The sequence below is a fragment of the Carcharhinus amblyrhynchos genome, unplaced genomic scaffold, assembly GCF_965287045.1.
Source record: "Carcharhinus amblyrhynchos unplaced genomic scaffold, sCarAmb.v2.hapA scaffold_45, whole genome shotgun sequence".
NCBI lineage: Eukaryota > Metazoa > Chordata > Chondrichthyes > Carcharhiniformes > Carcharhinidae > Carcharhinus > Carcharhinus amblyrhynchos.
Window position 1 is genome coordinate 1,629,457 of NW_027649786.1, and position 17,105 is coordinate 1,646,561.

The 17,105-nt window shown below is 44.2% G+C and overlaps 1 protein-coding gene across 1 annotated transcript in view; it reads right to left on the reverse strand.

Moving 5' to 3' along the window:
* LOC145337237 (butyrophilin subfamily 3 member A1-like) overlaps positions 1–17,105 on the reverse strand; it is a 360,163-nt gene that overhangs the window by 101,524 nt on the left and 241,534 nt on the right. The window lies entirely within an intron of this gene.

Here is a 17,105-nt window from a genome sequence, read left to right on the forward strand (position 1 = left end):
AATTTTTTCCCAGTGAAGGTGTGGAGATGGGACTTGGTGTCTGCGTTGTAACATGAAACTGTCCCAGATTCATAACTGAGATAAACTCTGACCTTCCCAGGGATCTTACTGACGGGGAGGTCACTGGGCCAGTGCATAAACCTCTTCCCAGTGTCAGGTAGACTCCCCTGCTCCTGTTAATATTGAGGATGCTTGTAGAAGCGAATGCAGCCTCTGCCTAATGTGATAGTGGAGTGGGACTGGAACCTGACTTCCATTTCCATTGCAGTTCAGTGAGAAACTATATCAGCCAACACATCCCAACCTGCTCAACTTACCTTCATTCAATATCTTGATGGTATGTGGGCAGAACAATGATAGTAAGAACATAAGAACAGAAGAAATAGTTTAACAGTCAGCAGTGATATTGGCAGCTCCCAGGAAACTTTGGGAATTCCTTGATGGTGAGGGAATGAGGGAATCCACTGTCTCACTGGCAATGGTCTCAAAATCATCCCCAGAGCCACCAAGTCACCACACTCCATGTCATCAACCCTTGTGACCCACTGACTCACCACATAGAGTGAGCGAGTTGATTGGACTCTCCAAGCAGCCTTGCTTCAAAGAACAAAGAAAATTACAGCACAGGGACAGGCCCTTCGGCCCTCCAAGCCTGCACCGACCATCCTGCCTGACTCAACTAAAACCCCCTACCCTTCCGGGGACCATATTCCTCGATTCCCATCCTATTCATGTAGTTGTCAAGAAGCTCCTTAAAAGTCACTACCGTATCCGTTTTCATTACCTCCCCCGGCAACGAGTTCCAGGCACCCATTACCCTCTGTGTATAAAATCTGCCTCGTACATCTCCTTTAAATCTTGCCCCTTGCACCTCAAACCTGTGCCCCCTAGTAATTGACTCTTCCACCCTGGGAAGAAAATTTCTGACTATTCACTCTGTCCCTGCCTCTCCTAATCTTGTAGATTCTATCAGGTTGCCTCTCAAGCTCTGTCATTCCAGTGGAAACAAACTAAGTTTCTTCAACCTCTCCTCATAGCTCATGCCCTCCAGACCAGGGCAACATTCTGGTAAATCTTTTCTGTGCTCTCTCGAAAGCCTTCTGGTAGTGTGGTGACCAGAATTGAACACGATATTCCAAGTGAGGCCTCACTAAGGTTCTATAAAGCTGCAACATGACTTGCCAATTTTTAAACTCAATACCCCGGCCAATGAAGGCAAGCATGCCGTATGCCTTCTTGACTACCTTCTCCACCTGCATTGCCATTTTCAGTGACCTGTGTACCTGTACACCCAGATCCCTTTGCCTATCAATACTCTTAAGGGTTCTGTCAAGTCCTCGTCCACACTTTCTGGTACCTCTTCAAATATCTCCAGCAAATTAGTTAAATGGGTGTGATGGCAACACAGTGGCACTGCTGCCTCACAGCGTCAGTGACCCGGGTTCAATTCTGGCCTTGGGTGACTGTGTGGAGTTTGAATATTTTCTCTGTGTCAGCGTACGTTTCCTCCGTGTGCTCCTGTTTCCTCTAATCTACTTCGAAGAAGTTCTAATAAATAAGTGTTGAAGCAGATACTAAAATCTGTCCACAGTCTGCCTAAGAACCAAGTTCCAGACCCAGAGTCCAAACCCAAGAACCCAATCTCAGAACATGGTGGCAGCTCGGAACAGGGGGGGTGTCAATGGCAAAGGCAGCATTTGTTGCCCATCCCTAATATCTACACAGACTAATGGACACAAACTGTAATGCACCCTTCACTAGTTATTGTAAGTTCGTAAACCAGTTACAGAATCAGCTTCCCGTAAAGAAACAACGGTGTTCCAGCACCACCAGGTGGCCAAAGTCAGTAATGCAGGAAAAATAAATCTGTGGAGTCCCGATCTCAGGCAGCAGGAGGCGGTGTTGCTCCATGTAAAATAGGATTTTTTTCTTAAAAGTATTTTTATTCATTTAGCCTCATAAACATCAATACAAAGAAAACCTTGGAGAAATATAATCAGATAGTACTGACTAAAATCCTGATATCGCCTTTCAGGCAGGAAATGAAATTGTGTGAACGAATTGAATATTGAAATCAATTTGAGGTCCTGAATAACATAAAGATTCTGAGAAATTACTGGGTTAAAAATAAATCCATAGTTTGTGGTTTTAGATTTACTATTTTGTTGACAAGTAATGTTGTTGCATCAGGTAAACTGTATTTATACAATCAAACAATTTCATCTGTTGAAATGAAAGCAAAATTCTGCTGATGGTGGAAATCGTCTGAAAAAGATTCATATTCCACTCGAGATGTTAACTCTGTTTTTCTCTGTCGACAGACGGGACCGGCTGAGCATTTTTCCAGCACTTTTGGTATTAATTTGATCTGCGGGTGAATTGAACAAGGAAACATGTTGTTGCAGTATCACCGCAAGCCATTAGGTGGAGCTGCTGCATGGATTTTAAAAATCTAATTTGATTGCTGCAATACCATTCTGAGCCAGGGGGAGGTGGTGTTGCTCTGTCTGATTTCACTTTCATTCTCACATTCTAACTATCCACCAGTCCCCCAGTTATTAATCCAGGAGGACTTTCTTATCTTCTCTGTACTCGGAAACCAGGCCCAGATTTTTGAATTCACCCCGTGACACACAGCAAGATCCCAAACTGGGCAATTTCATTCTCCCAACCTGGGTTTTTTTGAACATTGTCCAGACTGGCAGTGTGGAATTTCCCGATAGGGACTCGGTGTGTGACAGAAACATGGAATTGGGAAGTCCAGGCTCATGTTTATTTTCCCTTCTTTCTTTCTGATCTAATTCTCTTTCAGTTGTGAAGAAAGGTGCTGCTGAACTGTCTGATCAGCCGAGTGTTTCAGCATTTTGTGTTTTTGGGATTGCTGCCAGTACCAGGTATCCAGCAGCAGGAGGCGACATTGCACTGTTAAACTTTACTGATCTTTGAACAGCTCGACATCACCATCTTCTGGCTGAAATCGGCACTACAATGAACTGCAAGGGAAAGTTCAACACTCTGGGCTGAATGGTCACTGTGATCACCGCTCACAAAACAGGCGTTGGAGTCAAGTGTGGGAGCAGAGTGAGAAATGGAAACGGAGAAGAAATCCCAGCTACAGACTGGGAAACAGAGGAAGAGATGGAGGATGGGACTGGGTGGTTAGACTGACTGAAGCAGGGAGTAAATGAAGGAAGGAGAGACACAAGATATTTAATTTATTTTGTTCTTCAAACTTGTGTGTTTTAACCTCTAATAGCGAATGAAAGTCGACTTTGAATGTTTAAACACAACTTTCTTTATTCTGGTCTCTAACACAGGTTCATCCAGACTCAAAATGTTCGCTCTAACTCTCTCCACAGATCTGTGAGACCGACTGACATTTTCCAGCATTTTTCTGTTTTTGTTTCTTTATTTTTTTGCTACTTAGAAACTAGTCATTTCCTGCAATGCATAAATACTCTGTATCCGTTACTGAAATTGAGGCTGATTTCCACTTGCATACGAAACCTGGCCAGGATTTTGCCACGTAACTATCAGTCTTCTTCTTCCAGATGTTGTTTTCTGCGAATGTTGGTCCAGATTTTGCCTGAACACAAGCTCTTTGTTAGCATCCCTATACCTCAATGGGTCTTTGGCCGCCAGCCAATGAATTGATCAAAAACTGTTCGATGAGGCCAATCAGATAGACCCAGCACAGAGGGTCAGGACCCACCAGACCCCATCATGTTTATGCCTTACTGCATGTAGCCCACATTCCAGTGCCCAGATAAGGAGACACTGGCTCCCCTCCTTCAGCTCTTTCTTTGGAATAAGTCTCAGGCCAGCTTGGCCACAGGAAATCCTAGCGTGCTTACAACATTGACCAAAAACCTGCTTTGCTTGATTGAAGTTGAATCTCTGAAAGTTATTCGGCTACAGTCGTTCCTCTTGATCCCTGAAGCCACAGGCAAAATGGATCACTTACCCATGACCAAATCAACATGGAAGTGAAAATCAAACTGCAAGACAATCAAATAAATTCATTCAAATTACACAATATCAGTGTTATATCACATACATCACTTAATATATTTCATAAAGCATTCCTGTTTACACCACCATAACTCTGCATTTAACTGTTTGGTTACCTCCGTCTTCCATTTAATAACCCATATTGTTACCACAATTAAATACAACAAGGTGGAAAGATTATTAATTGTTGAAGGCCTTTTAATTTGTACCCTTCAAATAACCAGACCAAATCGCAGAGTTCAAATCAAGGTTGAGGACTGGTTCCAAATCTCGAATCTTTAGTTTCAGACCTAACCTCATCTATCAGATCTCTGGCAAGAATCTCACCCTTCATCCACCCTTTGACTGAGGCTCCAGTGGTCTTAGTTATCCCTTCAGTTACCTGATTCAATGTTTTTATGAGTCCATCACCCTGTAGGTCTGTGGCAGTGAGTGCATTCTCGGTTCCATAGCCTCCACATTGTCATCCCTTTCCGTGGCAACCCAGGAGGATTAGCCATTCAGTTCAGACAATTGTACTGAATTAAATACCGAGTTTTCACTCCCAAACAATCCCCCAATATCGCCCAGTATATCCTGTGTCTGTGATTCAGGAGCAATGCTGTAAGTATTGTTGGTTACCCCTCGAGACACCATTGTCACATCATGTAATAAAGTTTTAGCTTTCCCAGTCCTAACTAACCCATCAGGGGGAGGCTCGACCGTGTTTGGACATTGGGTAGGTTTTTGATATCCACAAGTATTAAGCTGGTAATACCTAATATCTCTACAATCAAGTCTTATCTATTACTTGTTAACATAATTCTTGACAATGTTGGCCAGGTTCTGTGACATTGAATAAATATCTCCACAAATCCAGTATTTGAATCATATTATATCCTTTTGATAACTAAATTACCCTCTGAGTCTATCTCAACTGATCATCCCAACTCACAGGGTTTGATGAATATGCTCCTGTTGTAAAAATCAGCCTGTTTTAACCCTTATACGATGGACAAATAACTTTGAGTAGACGTCTTATTAGTACAAACAATATTTAATTAAACCCACACAATCAATAATCACCCACCCGACCAACAATAAGTTATCTTACAGAAATGCTAGAATTCAAGTACAAGACCTTGACTTAACTTTGTGTGACTGACAAATACCCAAACAGATACTGGCCTTTATCTGTGTGCTGGTCTTGGTAGTTGTCTGTGTAGTTTGGTCCTTTGCTCTGGTCTGGCATTCTGGCTGTAGTCTCTCTTTCTTCCTTCTCGGGTGTGGTGGCTCTCCTCTTGCTGGCGATGTTCACCATTGTTGTAGCTCGTTCGCGGGATCAGAGAGAGAGAGATTCCTGGTTGTGCAGCATCCTTTATACTCTGTTTGGTTTCACGCCCTTTTTTGGCCATTGCCAATCAATCGATCAGGACTTGATCACCCTGATTGATAAGAGTCCAATCAGGTGCTACCACACCGATCTCTGGGTGTGTCCCTGGCGGCCATGCCTGTATGTGTTGTAGGCACATAGGTCACATACCTTCCTCCTAAATAAGGATTCACGGTGCCTTTACGTCTGGCACACAACCCAGTGTGATCAGACAGTCTCTTTCATCCTGGAGATGGCCCATATCCTGTGTATTCGCTCATCAGGGTTGCAGCCTGTTTGTCTGTCTTTAAACTGCAGCCTGTCGGTTTAGTTTCTTGCCCAGTTATCCCAGAGTGCTTTACAAAACGCCAATTTAGGTGGCCTGTTTGGCTACATTCCCCCCTTTGATCCTGAACGCAAAGCGTGATGGATCACAAATTCAGGACCAATATCTGTCAGGAATTCCCCAGTCACTCAACAGTCAAGCAAGGCCCAGGTATTGACATGTACAGTAATAATGCATTCCTACAACATATTCCAGAAGCTACAGACAACAGTCTACAATACAAATACAAACAACCACATATTCTAAACCCCATTATTATAATAGCTAGTTACCCACAAATACAAACAATCAGATATTCCAAACACCATTACTATAATAAATTAATTATAAACCAACATTTAAACAAACATTAGAATAAAGTATTTGCATATGAGACACATTTTGGTAGAGGAATTTCTAATGGCTCATTAATATAAATGGTAAAATCGCAGCCCTCCCATAAACATTGTACTACTGAATTAGAGGAGCCATGATTCAAGGGCGAACCCTACATTCTGCCTCCGGGTCATCCTCTTTTTCCATCGGCTGAATTGGACTGTGAGGATGATCAGATACACTAGGGTGAACAAAATTAGTACTACAGCCAGGTGTGACATTAAGCGAACAAATGGATGGATTTGGATGTTTGAGCCCCAGTTCCAAAGGTCATCCCACCAAGTGGTGACTTTGATTTCCTTAATCCTCTTTTTTTTACCTCTCGGGTCTGCTGTATTACTTTGGTGAAGGTTCTGTGGGCTGTAGCCAATTTTGCCCGAATCAGGTTCAATTCCTCCGGCAGGAGGTTTAAGCTTGTATCATATTTCTCATGGTTCTCCCCTAGAGTCTGTTGGAGCTCGTCAGTGGCGTTCACATCTATCCTCTCCCTTTTATGAATGTCTATTAGTTGAATGAGGCCCACTCTGGCTGGTATGTCTGGTTTGATGCAGAATGTAGTCTTAGTAATGTTACAATGGGTTGTGCCATACTGATATTGTTTCAGGGAGGTGGTAAGACAGTATCTCCTTGCTCCTTTGTAAGCTACCCGAGTTATGTCTATGTCCAAGTTACGAACTTCTACTGAGCAATTTAGGCTAGTGTTTGTTCTGAAGCCACGCAGTGCATGCTCATTTAAATCATACAAGATTTTCCCTGTGTGTTTTAGTATCAACCCATTTTGGGGCCCTGGAGTAGTTTCAGGACAAGTGGAGATGGGTGTGCCAACAGTTGGTCTTAACCCATTCTTAATTTCATTGTAGTTATACTCGTTCTGAATAACCTTATTTCCTAATTCCAGCCCTTTTCTGGACCATAGGCTAGACAGGCTAGCTACATGCACCCATGGTTAGTGTATACCCATCAGTCACTAGTGAGGGTCGTCCTTAGGAAGCAGTAATCAGAGCTCCTATTATCTTTCCTGTACACCACTCCTTGGATATTACATCCATCGGTGATACTCTTATTGGGGTGTACCCATAGGATGCCATCCTCACATTTGCCTGCTTCTGGTGGGATGAACCACATATATCCAGGGTATCGTAGGCTGCTCTTCTGGTCTTTGGTTGAGGTGGTGTCTGTGGTTCAGTCTGAGACGAGGAATCCCAGATAGCAGAGAAGTATGTTGTTCATTCTAGGGGAGATCAAGGTAGCACCTGTTAATTCTTATTAATATCTGATTCTCTTTCCAATTTCATTACAAGAATGTCATATGACTCCCCCCCAACTTTTTCCAAAAAAAAACAAAGAAATAAGTAAATGAATAATAAAGGCCCAATAGTGCCATACGAAGGGTTGGTTGGCAATCAGTGTTTAATGGGGTTGAGTGGGGTGAGGAATTTGCAGAACGTGAAAATAAAATGTCAATTGGGTGATGCGTGGAGTGGACGGATGAAGCTATTTACAATCTGGACTGTGATGTCCTGGTTCTTCCTGAGTGAAGGGAACCTACATGGGCAGGCTTTGGCTGCAAGGTACCATCCCTGGTAGTGAGCGCCGGGTCAAACGGTTCTGGGAGTCCTGGTACCAGGGGTGCCGTAGGGGGTAAGGTTTGCGGGTTCCCCATCCTTTTCGTCGGGGTGCCCGGGCCATGGTTTTATTCCTGAAGCTCTGTAAATTGGAGCGGGGACCGTGGGTGTATCTGTTGGTCCTGGGATTACTGGGTGGGGGTTGTAGCTGCTTGTCGGGCCAGTCCTGCGAGGGACATGGGTTGGGTTCCATCGTCGGAACCTCTGAGATGGTCGTGTGGGGTAGTTGGGTGGTGCCCTACAGTCCCGGGCAAAATGGTTGGGTTGCCCACAGGTGTAACACTGTACTTGTGGGCGTGGGCCTCTGGGCTCAGCTCTATATCGTTCTCGGTGTCGGGGATTGGGCCTATATTCTGTGTGGCCTCGTGGTCCCCTGTGTCGGCGATCAGCAGGGTTGTATGGGTGTGCAGGGTTTGCTGGTCTTCTAAAATTTGGTGCCCTACAATCTCGGGCAAAGTGTCCCGACTGCCCACAATTAAAACATGTCCCTCTATCTCTCCCTGGGGCTGCTGTGTAAGGTAGACGTGTACCTCTCTGGTATTGGTGATTCCCTCTACCTTTGTTTCTCCATACTGGACCCTGACTAGCCCTCATCGGAAACATTTTTGCCTCCCTTTCTGACCGTGACGTTGGGGCCCCCTGAACTTCCTGTTCCCAGATTCGAGCTAAGCGTCGGAGAACCCACGCTTCATTGTGTGTGGTTTCTGCAGGGTCAAAATTAGCACAGGCTTTCTTGCCTTCCTCTGTAGCATGCGACACTAATGTCCTAGCCCATTTGGATGAATCAGCTTCATTTAATCTAGTCCGATCTAATTCCCCATATACTCCTGTGAAGTGGATCCACAAACGACTGGCAAAGGCAGTCGGATGTTCCCCTTTCCTCTGTCTGCATTTATTTAACCCATCTACAGGATCCCCTTTATTAAATCCTATCGCAGTCAATATCGCTTCCTTCATTTCGTTTAATGTTCCTTCCCCAACATTTTGAAGGGCTGGCAGGGCAGACCGTACAGACTTGCTTAAGCACATGACTATCAGCTTCACCTCCTCTCTCTCATCCAGCCCATGCATTATCTTTTGCTGCCTAACATCCTCAAAGAAACTGTATGGGTCAGCCAATGGCTCAAAAGTTGTGATTTTATTTGCGATCTCAGCCAATTGTGCCACTGTAAATGGAGTCGTGTATGTAACAGCCGGGTCCTGACCCCCTCCTGTCCGACGTTCAGTCGTCACAGGGTACATTGGTACTGGAGGTAAATCTGGGGGTGCCGTGGGTATGACCTCCCCTGGGAAAGGCAGTGGTGGACCCCAACCCTCGGTTTGCATAACATAAATTCTAGCATTCTCCTTTAACTCTCCCCAGTCTGCACTGTCTATCCCCTTTTCCTCTTCTGTCCCGAAGGCACACATAAATCCATTTTGAACTGATAATAGGGATTCCAGCCTTGAGATTTCTCGTTGGCATTTTGAGTGGTCAGCAGTTGTCTGTCTCTGTTCTTTACTGGCTTGATGTAGAGCTTTTATAGCAGCCTACAGATCAGTGCACTTAGCTTCCAATCGTGCTACTGCCTGCTCAGCTTCATCTCTGGCCAAGACAGCACGCTGGGCATCTTGGTAGGCTCTCTCATACTGGGTTTGGAAATTGCCCAGATGTAATAAATTTGCCTGGTTAGTTTGCCTTAATTCATCTATCTGTCTGTCCTTTTCAGCTTTTATCTGTTCTATCCTCTCCTGCTGCTGTTCCTTTAGTCTCTTGATCTCCTCCTCCTTTTCCACCTGTGCCTGTTTTGATTCCTCCAGTGCCTTACATATCTCTCTGTCCTTTTCGGCTTTTATCTGTTCTATCCTCTCCTGCTGCTGTTCCTTTAGTTTCTTAATCTCCTCCTCCTTTTTCACCTGTGCCTGTTTTGATTCCTCCAGTTCCTTACGAACTGTGTTTAACTCCTTTTCTGTACCTAGCAGCTGTCCGAAGCAGCTCACAATAGCAATCTGTTTCTCATATTTGTTTGCCTGTTTTCCCTGAACTTTCCTTAGATCATCCCAATACTTCTGCCCTAGGGATCCCGGTCCCGTCTCAGTATTGGCACAAGATTCTGCCCATAGGGGCCACCCTTTCTTCTTAATATATTCCCTGATTTTTTTTTCCCATATGGGACACTTCTCTGCCATTCTATATTTAATGACAAGGGGTAGGGAGGCGATCGGACTGCGGGTACGGCTTTATGCTATGTTCCGGTCCTAATCCCTCTGGGTTCTAATACAAACCTACAGAGTTTACCCTATCCTCCTTGTTAGTAACAACACATGCACAATAAACAATTTCCCGAAAGCAGTTATTTGTCCAATAAGGAATTCACACCTGTTGGCTCTGAGTTTTAAATAACCATTCAATTTAAAGTCTGTGGGGTTCGATATCGGAGCAACAAAGTTACTTCTTGTCGATGCCCACCCAGGGACACCAAATGTTGTAAAAATCAGCCTGTTTTAACCCTTATACGATGGACAAATAACTTTGAGTAGACGTCTTATTAGTACAAACAATATTTAATTAAACCCACACAATCAATAATCACCCACCCGACCAACAATAAGTTATCTTACAGAAATGCTAGAATTCAAGTACAATACAAGACCTTGACTTAACTTTGTGTGACTGACAAATACCCAGATACTGGCCTTTATCTGTGTGTTGGTCTTGGTAGTTGTCTGTGTAGTTTGGTCCTTTGCTCTGGTCTGGCATTCTGGCTGTAGTCTCTCTTTCTTCCTTCTCGGGTGTGGTGGCTCTCCTCTTGCTGGCGATGTTCACCATTGTTGTAGCTCGTTCGCGGGATCAGAGAGAGAGAGATTCCTGGTTGTGCAGCATCCTTTATACTCTGTTTGGTTTCACGCCCTTTTTTTGGCCATTGCCAATCAATCGATCAGGACTTGATCACCCTGATTGATAAGAGTCCAATCAGGTGCTACCACACCGATCTCTGGGTGTGTCCCTGGCGGCCATGCCTGTATGTGTTGTAGGCACATAGGTCACATACCTTCCTCCTAAATAAGGATTCACGGTGCCTTTACGTCTGGCACACAACCCAGTGTGATCAGACAGTCTCTTTCATCCTGGAGATGGCCCATATCCTGTGTATTCGCTCATCAGGGTTGCAGCCTGTTTGTCTGTCTTTAAACTGCAGCCTGTCGGTTTAGTTTCTTGCCCAGTTATCCCAGAGTGCTTTACAAAACGCCAATTTAGGTGGCCTGTTTGGCTACACTCCCCTTAAGCCTTTTTCAAAACTCCATCCTAAGAGGGTGAACACTATACTCCTGCCTCATCCTTTTTTAACCCATCCGCCCCCTGGGTCAGCAATTCGAATTGACATGCCTGGTTTTCCTCAGGGTACAAAAACCTCATGCTCTGTCAGTTCCTCCCCATGATGGCTCGATTACTTGTGTTCGATGATTGGTGGGGGTGGCTTGATGCAATATCCAGATATTGAGTTTCTTTATCCACTCTCCTGTTCCTCCGGTGAGTAGCTGAACGTACACCATTCCACGATAGTCATCAGAGTAAACTGGAACCTGTGAAAACATTAATGCTGGTCCCCACCAGACGGGTGGTCATCTGGTTTGTTCGGGTCCTCATACATTTTTAACAGAGTATAATGCTTCCACTGACTTCCTCTCTTTGTATCTACAAATCTGTACGTATCACCTGTTATAATTAGTTTGTCCAGTCCATGCCACCACGGTTGGAGACCGCTGCCCTCACGCCCCACCTTTACCATCACCCTTGAGAGATATTCTTCATTTTTCAACTTGATGATCTCTCTCCAAATCCTGCATTGCCTGTCAGTCTCTAACTTCTGAATCACATATGGTTGTTTAATTCTCTCACGTACTCTCGGATCCTGCCTCTAAGTGGCCCTGCATTGCTTCCACCCTCTATGATTTGTTAAAGCGGAGGAATCTCTCATGGGGAATTCTTCCACCCACCTGGTAAATTGATCTATAATTACTAGGCAAGATCACTTCCCTTTTGATGAGGGTAGCGGAACCCGTAAACTCAATCTGTATCTGATCCCAAGGTCCTCTGGGACAAGGCTGGTGATCGAGTTTAATTTTTATTGTCTTTGCAAGGTTGTACTGGGGACACAAAGTGCATTGCTGGCAATATTGTGCAGTTTCCCCTCCTATTCCCTTCCAATACCACATACTCCACAGAGAAACCAATTTCAAAACAATTGAAATAAAATCTATTATATCCAATCTATTAATCGAATATATTATAAATCTAATATATTATATCCATTAAATCTAATATATTGTCCTGTCCGGTGGTAAATCCCCATTCAGAGTCTTCTGATGCTTCTTGGGGCAACCACTTTCCCCTTCTTTCCTCCACACTCCTTCACTATCTGGGGACGCCCCCCACTCTTTCCACTCTTGTCTCATTATTATTCTCAATCACTTCTTTCTCTTCTCTCACCCTCCAGTGGGGCAATCTGTGCAACAAGACAATCCACCCTTTTTGTAAACTCCAGCTTCATCTTCACATGATTTGTGTTCAATTCCATTAATATTAACTGGATTGTGGTCTCTTGATGCTCCTTTCTCCCTGACACTCCCCACCTGCAGATCACCTCACTCAAGATCATTCAAAATAACAACATGCATGGACTTCAAATATTCATGATGTGGATGTGCCGGCGTTGGACTGGGGTAAACACAGTAAAAAGTCTGACAACACCAGGTTTTAGTCCAACCGATTTATTTGATAGTAAACGCACAAGCTTTCGAGGTTTCCCTTTTCGTCAGGTGAATGGAGAGTTCTGGCCTCAGACAGAGCATATAAAGCACAGACAGTTTAGAGATTACTGATTAGAATGCGAATCTTTACACCTAACCTGCTGTTCAAGTCCTAAGCTTGAACAGGACTTGAACAGCAGGTTAGGTGTAAAGATTCGCATTCTAATCAGTAATCTCTAAACTGTCTGTGCTTTATATGCTCTGTCTGAGGCCAGAACTCTCCATTCACCTGACGAAGAGGGAAACCTCGAAAACTTGTACGTTTACTATCAAATAAATCAGTTGGACTAAAACCTGGTGTTGTCAGACTTTTTACTTCAAATATTCTCCAGCCCTCCATTTATCTGTATCCATCTGATGGATATTCCTTGCCTGGTTTATTTGCTGCTAGGCCCTTAATTGTTCCTGTCTGAATTATTTATCCTTTCAGAATAATTTTGTTCCTTGTTCATTTTTGACAGGTACTGATTCATTTAATTCTGCCCCAATTGTTTTGAAATTGGTTTCTCTATGGAGTATTTGTCAGTGCCTTGATCACTTTGGCCCCATTAACCATTTCATGTCATGTTATTTGTCAAGTAGTGTGCATGTCTGAGACCTGCTCTTAAGTGTATAGATACAAGAACTTCCAAACCCTTGAATGGGTTTATTTTGGACTGGTTTCCTGCATATTAGTTACTTAGTACGTAACTCATCTGCACACTTATTCAGTATCTCAATATCATACCAACACCTTCCTGACTCTCAGGTGATCTTGTCGAAGTCTTTCCTCATCTCTGCAAATATGGTCCGGATACCTCAGGTATTGGTCAGAGTATCAAATTCTGTTCTCTTAAAAAACATAGACAAGGACACAAATATCGCCAAGAGAAGGCTACCAATTTACGAGCCAATTTATACTTTCCTTTCGCTAGAATACACATCAGTGCCAGATCAAAATATTCCATTGAATTGAATTGCACTCAATATCCCAATTCCCATTTGCTGTTTAATTTCTGATCACTATCTTCTACCTTAATCCTATCCAGTTTGCTTCACAACATTTTAGAAACAGAAATCAAACATTTCGATTTGATTCCAGGCAGTTACCATTTTGATTCCTCATTCTTTGTCTTAAATAGCATCATTTTTAAGTTAGCTTGTTAACAGTGTATATGTCAGAATTCTCACAAATTCAAACAGTGTTGTTGCCTTCCAAACGTCCATTAATACCTGTCTTGTGTCATCTTCAAAAAAATCTTTGTTCCGACATCCATAGATACCACATAAAGTGTGTATGTTTTCTTAAAATAACTTTAAATCTTTTTTTAATCACCAGTTAGTCTCATTATCCATCAAATAAATCCCACCTTTAATTCTGTCCGACCTGTTCAACTATTGCTCATCCTGTCCTTGGCTTTCCATTCACTCTACTGTAACCTGTCAACAAACAGGGTCACATCAGCTCCCCTATGAGCCTGTTCACTTCCTCACATCTCATCTGCACACCACACACATGGTCCTTCAATGTTCATCTATCCCACTGGGTTACTTTCCTCATCCCTGACTATAGTAATCCACCTATTTGCTGGCAGGAGCAGGCTTTCCTCTTGAGTCTGCCTCACATCCGACACGGTTTTCAACCTTCCCATATTCAGAATTTGTACCAGAGTGTGTTTTGTGTGCAAAGTTACTTCCCTCAACATTGAGCAAATTGGTTTGCCTACTCTGACTGCCCGTGCTGAATAGTCCAGGGGCTCGAATACATCTGGTTAACCCCTGTGGCACCTGCTGATTGTTTATTTGAATAGTATGCTACGGGTCGCTTTTGGTCTCCATGCTGCTGGGTTACTACAGCAGTGTAGTAATTCCCATTGTTGTGACAATATATGTGGAATGGTGAGTCAGGTCTGGTAATCCTAGAGCTGGGGATGTTGCTAGACATTGTTTAATAGAAGTGAATGCAAACCTTGCACTCCCCCACCCATTCTGTCTTCTGAAACTCCTTACCAGATGCCCTCCCCAACTTTTTTCCAGATTTGAAATCGGGCTGATGATTGGTACAATATTGGAACTCTAAAATTAAATTCTCAAATATCTTGAAGCTGCTGCAAAGCTTGTTCCATTTGGAGTTAGCTGCCACAAAAAATCCATCCTGCTTGGAGCAGAATGGATTCAGTCATATCTGATCATTCAAAACTTTAAAATCTTTGCCATTTTCCTGTTGTGACTATCAGTCCCATCGTTAATGCTTATATGCAGCTCACCTTGTTAACGGCACTCAGCTGCAGCCACTTTGGGTGAATCACGTACACGGACAGTCCATGCCAGTGAGAATCACACGGAGGCTCTTCCATTCCACTAAATGAGGAAAGATTGCAGTGCAGGGCGAGCCGAAAAAACCAGAGCAAATAACTCCCGTTTTCTCACCACTAAGGCACTTCAAACATTTTTGGTAAGTTTGTACCCATACTGCTGAACATTTTCATTTTGCACTCATCAGGACAACACAAGAATGTCACAAATATTTGTCTTTTTTGAATTTTAGCAAAAACTGTAACTTCCCTGGTGTATTCTCCATGGCAATGCCTCAACCAATCAGTTTCTTTGCCAACCAATCAGCAACCTTTCTCTTTTGCAGCACAAATTGTTGTTCCCTTTTGAAATTTGATATTCTTGCATTTGTCCTGATGAGTGCAAGATGAAAAGCTTTGATAGCATGTCTCTTTACTCAGTAATGTTCATGGATGTATTTCTTAGAATCCTGGCCTGGTAATATCAAATAAAAATTGACTTTTTGAGTTCATAACACAATAAAATGTGACTGATTGTTTATTAATTTCAATTTAAGATTGTGCACCCAGATTTGGAAATAACTTTGAATTACATTAAAATTAATGATTCAGAGTCTTCGGCCAGTCTTGTGTGGAGGATTCAGTCTTGTGTGATATTTCAGAAAGACAGTGGTGAAGGATAGAACTCCACGGGCAGAGTGGAATGGCAGAGAGGGGATTTACCCTCAATCAGACACTCCGGAACCATGGACTGGAGCTGGATTCGCCAACAAAATGTGCCCTGAATCTGATGTCCACAATATTGGTGATCCACCGTCAAACTCTTTCTCCTGATCCAGGTGGGATTGGTCAGGGTGGATCCTGTGGGTCAGCACAGTGCCAAGGTGAGCAGACATGGTCCTGACAAAGATCCGTAGTCCATGCTGAGGAGGGAGACTGGGCACACTTCATAAACAGGAGGAGATCGCCCCTCTTGGGCAGCAGGACAATAATGGAGAGGAACATTTCTCTGGTCACTAGATTTTCCCTCAGGATCCATGTGTAGTCTCCCTGCCCACCCCCCAGGACATCCCAGAACCTGCTCTATGATCAGCTTGTCCAGCCCCGGGGACTTGCCCCTCGAGAGCCGGTCAGAGACACTGGTCAGCTCAGTCAGGCTAAGGGGTACCCACTGCAACAGACCTTCAACAGATCCTCCCACAAACCTCTGTCAGCATGTCTAGCAGGACTAGAGGGCACAGCCTCAAGATAACGGGGTGGCAGTTTAGATCGGAGTTGAGGAGGAACTTCTTCACTCAAAGGGTGGTGAATCTCTGGAATTCTCTGCCCGTTGAAGTGGTGGAGGCTACCTCGCTAAATATATTTAAGTCACGGGTAGATAGGTTTCTGATAGACAGGGGAATTAAGGGTTGTGGGGAGAAAGCAGGAAAATGGAACTGATCCACTTCAGATCAGCCATGATCTTATTGAATGGCGGGGCAGGCTCGAAGGGCTAGATGGCCTCCTCCTGCTCTATTTCTTATGTTCTTAGCATCCTCACTGGACAGATCCAGAGAGAAGAGAGCTCGGGAGTAGGCTGGAGCCCCGACACTGATACTCTCCGATTCAAGGCTGGGATCCGTCATTGAGCAGCAGCCCCAGGAGCTGCTTACGGAGTCGCTGTCTTTTTTCCAGTGAGTAGAAGATGGGGAGACAAGGTCCAGGTTCTGAAGGAACCGGATCTGTGATCTCACAAACACATCACAGAACTCGATAATCTGCTGCTCTCTCAGAGCGCCCTTCTTCTCTCCGTACACCTTCCATGGGGACGGATCCTTGTTCTGGGGCTTTGAGGATGCTTTGCTCGTTAATGTACTTATAATCACCGTTGCCCTCAAATAGCCAGACAAAGTCACAGAATGGTTCAAAATGATTTATTGAAGACTATAGCGATCGGCCCCTCTTTAGACCATTAAGGCCAGTCAGAGTTCAGAATTTAGAAATACACAAGCAGTTATAGTCACAAATTCCCAACAGAAGATGTGAAGTTTCTGTGAAACATCAGCTCCAACCATCGGTAGAGGGTCAGCTGGACATTTTCACGAGCTGTCAGCTAGGAGTTCTCGGAATTCCCTGAGCAACATGAGGGGGAATCCCCACTGATGACGGACTCTAAATCTTCCCTGGTGCCCTCCATTGAGTCCCAGTCCTCTTCCGTCTTCTCACTGTCAGGGACCAGCTGGTTCTGCCTCTGTCACCATTCCCCTCCCCTCCCCCAGGATCGAGGGCAGAGGGCCCCTCCCCAGGCTGCTCTGGAGGTTCTGGGTCAGCGGGTGACGGTGGTTTAGGGCCCC